Here is a 6,508-nt window from a genome sequence, read left to right on the forward strand (position 1 = left end):
TGAAATTCTGTTGTGAATGATGCAACATCCTTATCTCCAACAGTCCAGAGGATGTGGCACGGGCCTTGTTAACGCTTATCTTTTAAGCTCCCCAATGTAATTTCATTTTCTCCTTCCTAGCTCACACTCCGTATCCAATTCAGCTCCTGGACTGAGGATTTTTTTTTTTTTTTTTTTTGGTCTTTAGTTCCTTTGAGGGGCTCCCAGCCTCCACAAAACCAGGCTTCTCAGCAAAATGCATTGCCCCCCATGTCTTTCTGCCTGTAATGTTTGTGAAGCAACCAGGTTCAGGGAGAAAGTACTCACTCAGGAGAAATGACCCGGCTGGTAAAGAAGCCTACAGCCAAGCCTGACAGCCTTAGTTCAATCCCAAGATCCATGTGCTAAAAGAAAGAACCAGGTTCTGCACATGCCTTCTGACCTGCATATGCCCATTGCCCCACTTCCACATGATATATATGTGTGTGTGTGCATGTGTGTGGAATGAAATTTTAAAAGGAGGCTGGAGAGATGGCTCAGTCGTTAAGAGCACTTTTTGCTCTTTCAGAGAACCTGGGTTCAGATCCCAGCACCCATATCTACAGCATGCAAACATCTACAACTCTAACTCCAGGAGATTTGATGCTCTTTTCTGGCCTCTGTTGGCATTTGCTAACATGAAGCACACACTTTTGTGTGTAATAGACCCCCAGACCTTAGCACAACTGACTCCATGATGGAAGTAGCATTTGGGCCATAAAACTCAGAGTATAGACAGTGCCTGCCAAATCTAAAATGAAGACTCAATCCATCAAAGTTTATAGTTCTGGGAGAGTCTAAATATACTAGTCTTGCTTTTCAGCTTCTGCGGTTCTGCTTCTAGCTAGCTGTTTTGTTAACTGAAGTATGTCAACCTGAGATATGGGGTTTAAAAGCTCACCCTGAGAAAGGCTTAGGGATACCCTGGGATCTTGGACATCCAATGTAGTCACTGGCTAAGAAAGACTCTCTTTTGATTTGAACCCATACCTGAGAAGTCTTCTCTGGTGGGTACACCATGACACCTAGATACACACAAAATACAAAAATAAAAGAAATTTTTTTTTAAAGAATGCAAAAAAGGGAGAAGGCTGAGGTGGACTTTCCAGGAGGATAGATGCAGTCTTCAGCCAGTTCTGAGAACAGTGAGGACTGCTCCATGTGGGACTGAAGTGTCCTAAGTCTGGGCTCTCTGGGGGATGCCACCCCGCTGGCAACACAACTCCCTCTGCTGTGCTCCTCTTCACTGGGACATGAGACTCAGCTCCCAGGTCTGAGCAACAGTGCCTTGGTCCCATGGATGTCTGCTGTTCCCGGGAAAGGCAAGGAGCAAGCTCGGAAGAGGGAGAGTCAAGGAAAAGAACAGGGATACACTTAATGCATACCCTGACCTCAGTGCTCAGCAGTTGGAAGACTCATTGCTGTTCCAGTACCAACTAGCTCTGAATTTCTCTAGAGATTTATTTAATACAAGCCCATCAAGATGCTAGCAGGATTCCAAAACGTGTGTGGAATCTAAAAGAGCTGAGAAGCCCCAACAGGACATCAATGAGGTCCTGCTGCCTGCTTTTCAAGTGAAGTATATTTACTAAGAAGCTGTGGGACTTAACTCCCTGTGTTATCAGTGAAGGTCAGTCAAATGTAATGGGAAGTTCATAACAGATTACAAATGCAGCATCATGGTCTCAGTACAGTTTGAAGGTGCAGTCTCTTTTGAGACTCACAGCAGTCTCTTAATTGTAAGACAGGTCTCGGCATCTAAAACATGGGTGGCTGATGAGAATGTTGTTGTGTTTAACTTTGACCTTGAAAATGTTTGCTCTTCCAAAGGCAGTGCCAAGAAAGTAGAAAGATGCTCAAGAGAGCACTTGCCTAGCATATCCTAAACCCATTCTCCAATCCTTGGCCCTGAAGAAAGAAGGAGAAGGAGGAGGAGGAAGAGGAAGAGGAGAAAAAGAAGGAGGAGGAAATAGATGGGAGGAGAAGGGCAGAGAAGAGGAGACAGTAGTGTTAGCATTGGGAGCTGAGGCAGCTTTGAATGGGTGTGTAAGCACTGGATGAAGTCCTGAGTGACTGTGCATTATTGACCAGGGCCCCAAGGCCTCAAATTCATGCCTTCCTCCTGCTGAGGTCTACAAAGCCAATTTTACACAGGCCAGGCTCAGAATAAGCAAAGCCTTCCTCTGGTTCAAGTACCAATGTTTTCAGAGGATTGACCAGTGTGTAAGGATTGACCAGTGTATGCAAAAACTAGCAACTGATGTGTCCCCTTCATTCTGGATGTCTGCAACCTGAGACTGCCCCCCTATAGAGACCTTATATATATAGTCTCTCCTCCTCTTGATGTGTAAAATAAACCTGCTGAGTTTCCAGGTTGATGCTCCGTTAGAGTGAGCATGAGCCACCTGATCCCAGCTTGTGTGTGTGTGTGTGTGTGTGTGTGTGTGTATGTGTGTCAAGAGGGGTTTGGCAAGAGAAGAAAGACTAAGAAGAGGGGGAGGAAAAAGAGGAAGGGAAAGAGTAGATAACAAGGAAGAGAAGGAAGAAGAAGAAAATATAATTAAAGCATACAATAGTGTGTTAAAGAGCTGCTGGGGAGCGACTTAGATCAGTGCTTCTGATGGCCCAGGTTGCTCACCTAATGACTTTGATTCACCCAGGGAGCATGTTCTTCTTCTTTCCACACGTTAATAAAAATGGTTTTGGTTTAAAATGCTTGCCACACCTCTAAGTTTCCCCCCCTTTAAAACAAAGTCTTGAGCAAAGAGCTATTTTCTTCTAAAACATAATATATTTGTTTTATTATTCTGCCTGTTTGTTTTTGCATCTTCTTTCTAAAGACAATTCACATTAGGCTACCGTGTGCAGTAACAAAACATCCTTTGGCACCAGTGAGATGACTCGTCAGGAAAAGGTGCAGACCACTAAGCCTGATGATCTGCGTTCACATGTGGAAAGAGAGAACTCCTACAAGCTGTCCTCTGACCTCCACATGTGTATGCCACAGCAGGAGTTCAGACCTCTACAAAATAAGGAAACAAATAACATGTAAAATTCTTTTTAAGAAATGAAAAGAAAAAAAATAGCAACAGACAATCCAACTATTTAAAGGAAATACTTGCAAGTCAGTTATCCACTGGAGGAGTTTTGACAAAATAAGTCACGGGCTCTCAAATTTTAAGAAGGAACCAAAGAACCCAAAACATAAGGCAGAAAATTTAAGCGAGTTTAATCAGCATCATAGACAGCATAAGCACAGAGACTCTGTGGCAACACAACAGTACAGGCAGACACACTTTATCAGTTGCTTTTCCTGTTGCTGTACCAAATACCAAAGAGGGAGCAACTTCAACAAAGCCAAGTCATTTTGGCTCAGAGACCAAGGAGATTCAGTCTATCAATGTGGAGAAGCCTTGGTGACATGGGGCGACATCAGGTGACATGGTGGCATGGTTGAGACAGTGGAGTTGTGCAGTTTGTTCACATCTTAGCCAACCAGGAAGCAAAGCAAAGCTTTTGGCAATCCTAGGCTGGCTCTAACCCTCAAGACTCCTGTGATGTGATTTCTTCCTAATGAAAATATTCCCTCCTCAAGAGTGTCCTTAAGGTCAAGAAGTAAAGGAAACTTACAAGGTTCTGGAAGACCATGACACATCGGCCTCCCCAGATTATATACACAGAAGCTGACTCTTTAGTGGAACTGTCTGCCAGTTGTGCAGGGAGCTCCAGGGAGGCAGCTTTGCCAAGTCATCACTGACGCTGGGGTGGGCTTTTCAGTGCTGCAGCTGACTTTAAGGCATCCATGCTCCTTTAGACATCCTCACTCATCTCCCGTAAATTGTACCCCATTCTCACTGATTCACTGAGCTGGATGGATTTTGGTCAGTGATGTACTTGGGATAAATAGACATTTCTTCATAACTCCACAGGAAAGGTTACAGAACAGCTCCCTGTCCCAGTGGTAAGCTTCAGATTACATCCCACCTCCCAGAAGTTCCCTGGCCTCCCAGACAACGCCAGCACCTGGGGACCAAGTGTTCAAACAACTGAGCCTGGGAAGGATATTTCCCACCCAAATTGCAGCAGATTCTCAGCACACTGAGAACTGTGGAAACTAAAGTAGGAGCCATTAGTTCTCACCTTCTGACACTGAGAACAACTGACAGGAAATAGCTGGGGAGAATGTGGAACTGGGGCCTCACCCTAGGTTTGTGGGAACCCACAAAGGTTGGGTTAAATCAATGGGAACAGGTTAATAGTTTCCTGTAAAGACTAGTGGACATTTATATAGGACCACAATCCACACTTCATGATGTTAGGAGTGATATGAAGGTTCATGCTGATGCGTGAACACACACATGAACACACAAATATAAATACATGCATACATGTACTCACTCACATATGCACCATACACATGAACTCATACATGCACACATGTGCACTCATACACATGTAAATACCACATATACATGAGTTTATGCACATACCCACATGCCCTTCACAGACATATACACCACATACAAACAAGCTCACATGCATGTGTACTCATACCACATATATATACTATACACACATGAACTCATGAACTCACATACATACATATATGCCACATACATAAGCTTATGCATATGCAAACATACCTACATGTACACATGTTCACAAATGCAATTAATGTTAGTCCTCCTGGGCTTTGTGTTAACCTGATACTTGACTGGGGAACCCTTAGAAGCTCTCTTGCTCTTGGCCCTGTGTGCTTATTTGTGTGCACAGCTTCACAAATCCAGGTGGAATAATGAACATCTTTAGCATCTTAAGAATTTAACATGCTTATTTTGGTAGCACGAATACTAAATACTATACAGAAAAGATCAACATGGCCCCTGTGTGAGGATGACAACACAAATTCATGAAGCATTCCATAGTTTAAAAAATTGGCTGTCAAAGAAAAAAGAAGAATTTAAGAAATAAATACGTTCAGCTAGGCATGGCGGCATATGTCTTTAACCCTACTACTCTGGGGCAAAGACAACCAGATCTCAGTGAGTTCAAGACCAGCTTGGTCTAAAAAATGAGTTCCAGAACAGCCAGGGCTGAAACACAAAGAAACTCTGTTTCTTTTTCTTTTTCTTTTTTTTTTAAGATTTATTTATTTATTATATGTAAGTACACTGTAGCTGTCTTCAGACACTCCAGAAGAGGGCATCAGATCTCATTATGGATGGTTGTGAGCCACCATCTGATTGCTGGGATTTGAACTCAGGACCTTTAGGAAGAGCAGTTGGTGCTCTTAACCACTGAGCCATCTCTTCAGCCCCAAGAAACTCTGTTTCAATAGACAAGTAAACAAGCAACCCCCTCCAAAGGAAATAAACATGCTTTTATTCATTTGTTCACTTATCATATTGAGATATTCAGAACAATGCTACTAGCTATTAACAACTGCAGCACTGAAACTAATAGTCACTGCAAAGCACACATCCAACCAAACACTTTAAGGACACAAATGACAATTGCCACACCTCCACACTGTCTCCTAAGTGTTAGTACACTCCACAGCAACACAGCCTTCTCATGCCCAGGAAGCTGAATTTTGAGGCCACTTCCGACCAGGCCATGGCCTTCCCATTCCTGGCAAGACAGGGTTTGAAGCCACTGCCACCAACCAGATGCTTGCTTATTCTTGCCGTAAATTGAACTTCCCTTGTCTCAAATGAGCATCTTGCCATATGCTTATTTATTATAAGTTCAATGAGCAGCTAGGCCTGGTGCTTCAGGCCTCTTATGCCAGCTGCATGGAAGGTGGAGGTAGGAGAATCTCAAGTTTAAGACCAGCTCGTGCAACTTAGTGAGACCCTGTCTTAACATAAAAAGTAAAAAGAGGCCTGGAGACCTCAGTGTTAGAACATGTGAGTCCTTTGGTCCCGTCTCCAGAAATGCCACCCAGCCCTGCCAAATGCTTGGATGACTGTGCCAGGAGGTGCCTGCTTGGGTCACTTGCTCTTGTTTGATTCAGTTCCCTGTCATTCCTTGATGTTTTCCAGGAGTCCTTTTGGCATGTGGCAGATGCCTGTGCACCACCGCCCTGCTCGGCATGGCCTTCTTCACTGCTTCTGGGATTTTTTTCCACTTTATTGAGCTGTGACACAGTAGGAAATGTACACGTACCAAGTGCTGGATATGCTCATCCAGTCACGGCTGCCCTCTCACCCCACACTGGAGCTGGACCCCAGTACTCCTTTCTCCTTAATAGCAGGATGTCAGTGTGATGTACATTCTGGAAGAATCACTGCCTGCAGCCTCTAGCCCACCCTCGCCCTCTGCAGGTGACTGTGGCCAGAAACTCAGCTCTGGTAGCAGGCTACAAACATGTGTCCTGTGGCTCCTAAGCCTCGCTCAGGAGACAACAGCCATTTGTCTCTTTGATTCTTATTCTTATATTTTTGGTTGTGAGCCTAGCCTTTAACGGCTGAGCCATCTCTCCAGCCCA

At 44.2% G+C, this 6,508-nt stretch overlaps 1 non-coding gene across 1 annotated transcript; it reads left to right on the plus strand.

Annotated features, from left to right (window-relative positions):
• Window positions 1-4,844: 4,844 nt before the first annotated feature.
• LOC116104243 lies at window positions 4,845-4,947 on the plus strand. The gene has a single exon (XR_004123765.1). It is a non-coding gene; the product is annotated as a U6 spliceosomal RNA (small nuclear RNA).
• The last annotated feature ends 1,561 nt before the right edge of the window (window positions 4,948-6,508 follow it).

This window comes from Mastomys coucha, unplaced genomic scaffold, assembly GCF_008632895.1.
Source record: "Mastomys coucha isolate ucsf_1 unplaced genomic scaffold, UCSF_Mcou_1 pScaffold21, whole genome shotgun sequence".
NCBI lineage: Eukaryota > Metazoa > Chordata > Mammalia > Rodentia > Muridae > Mastomys > Mastomys coucha.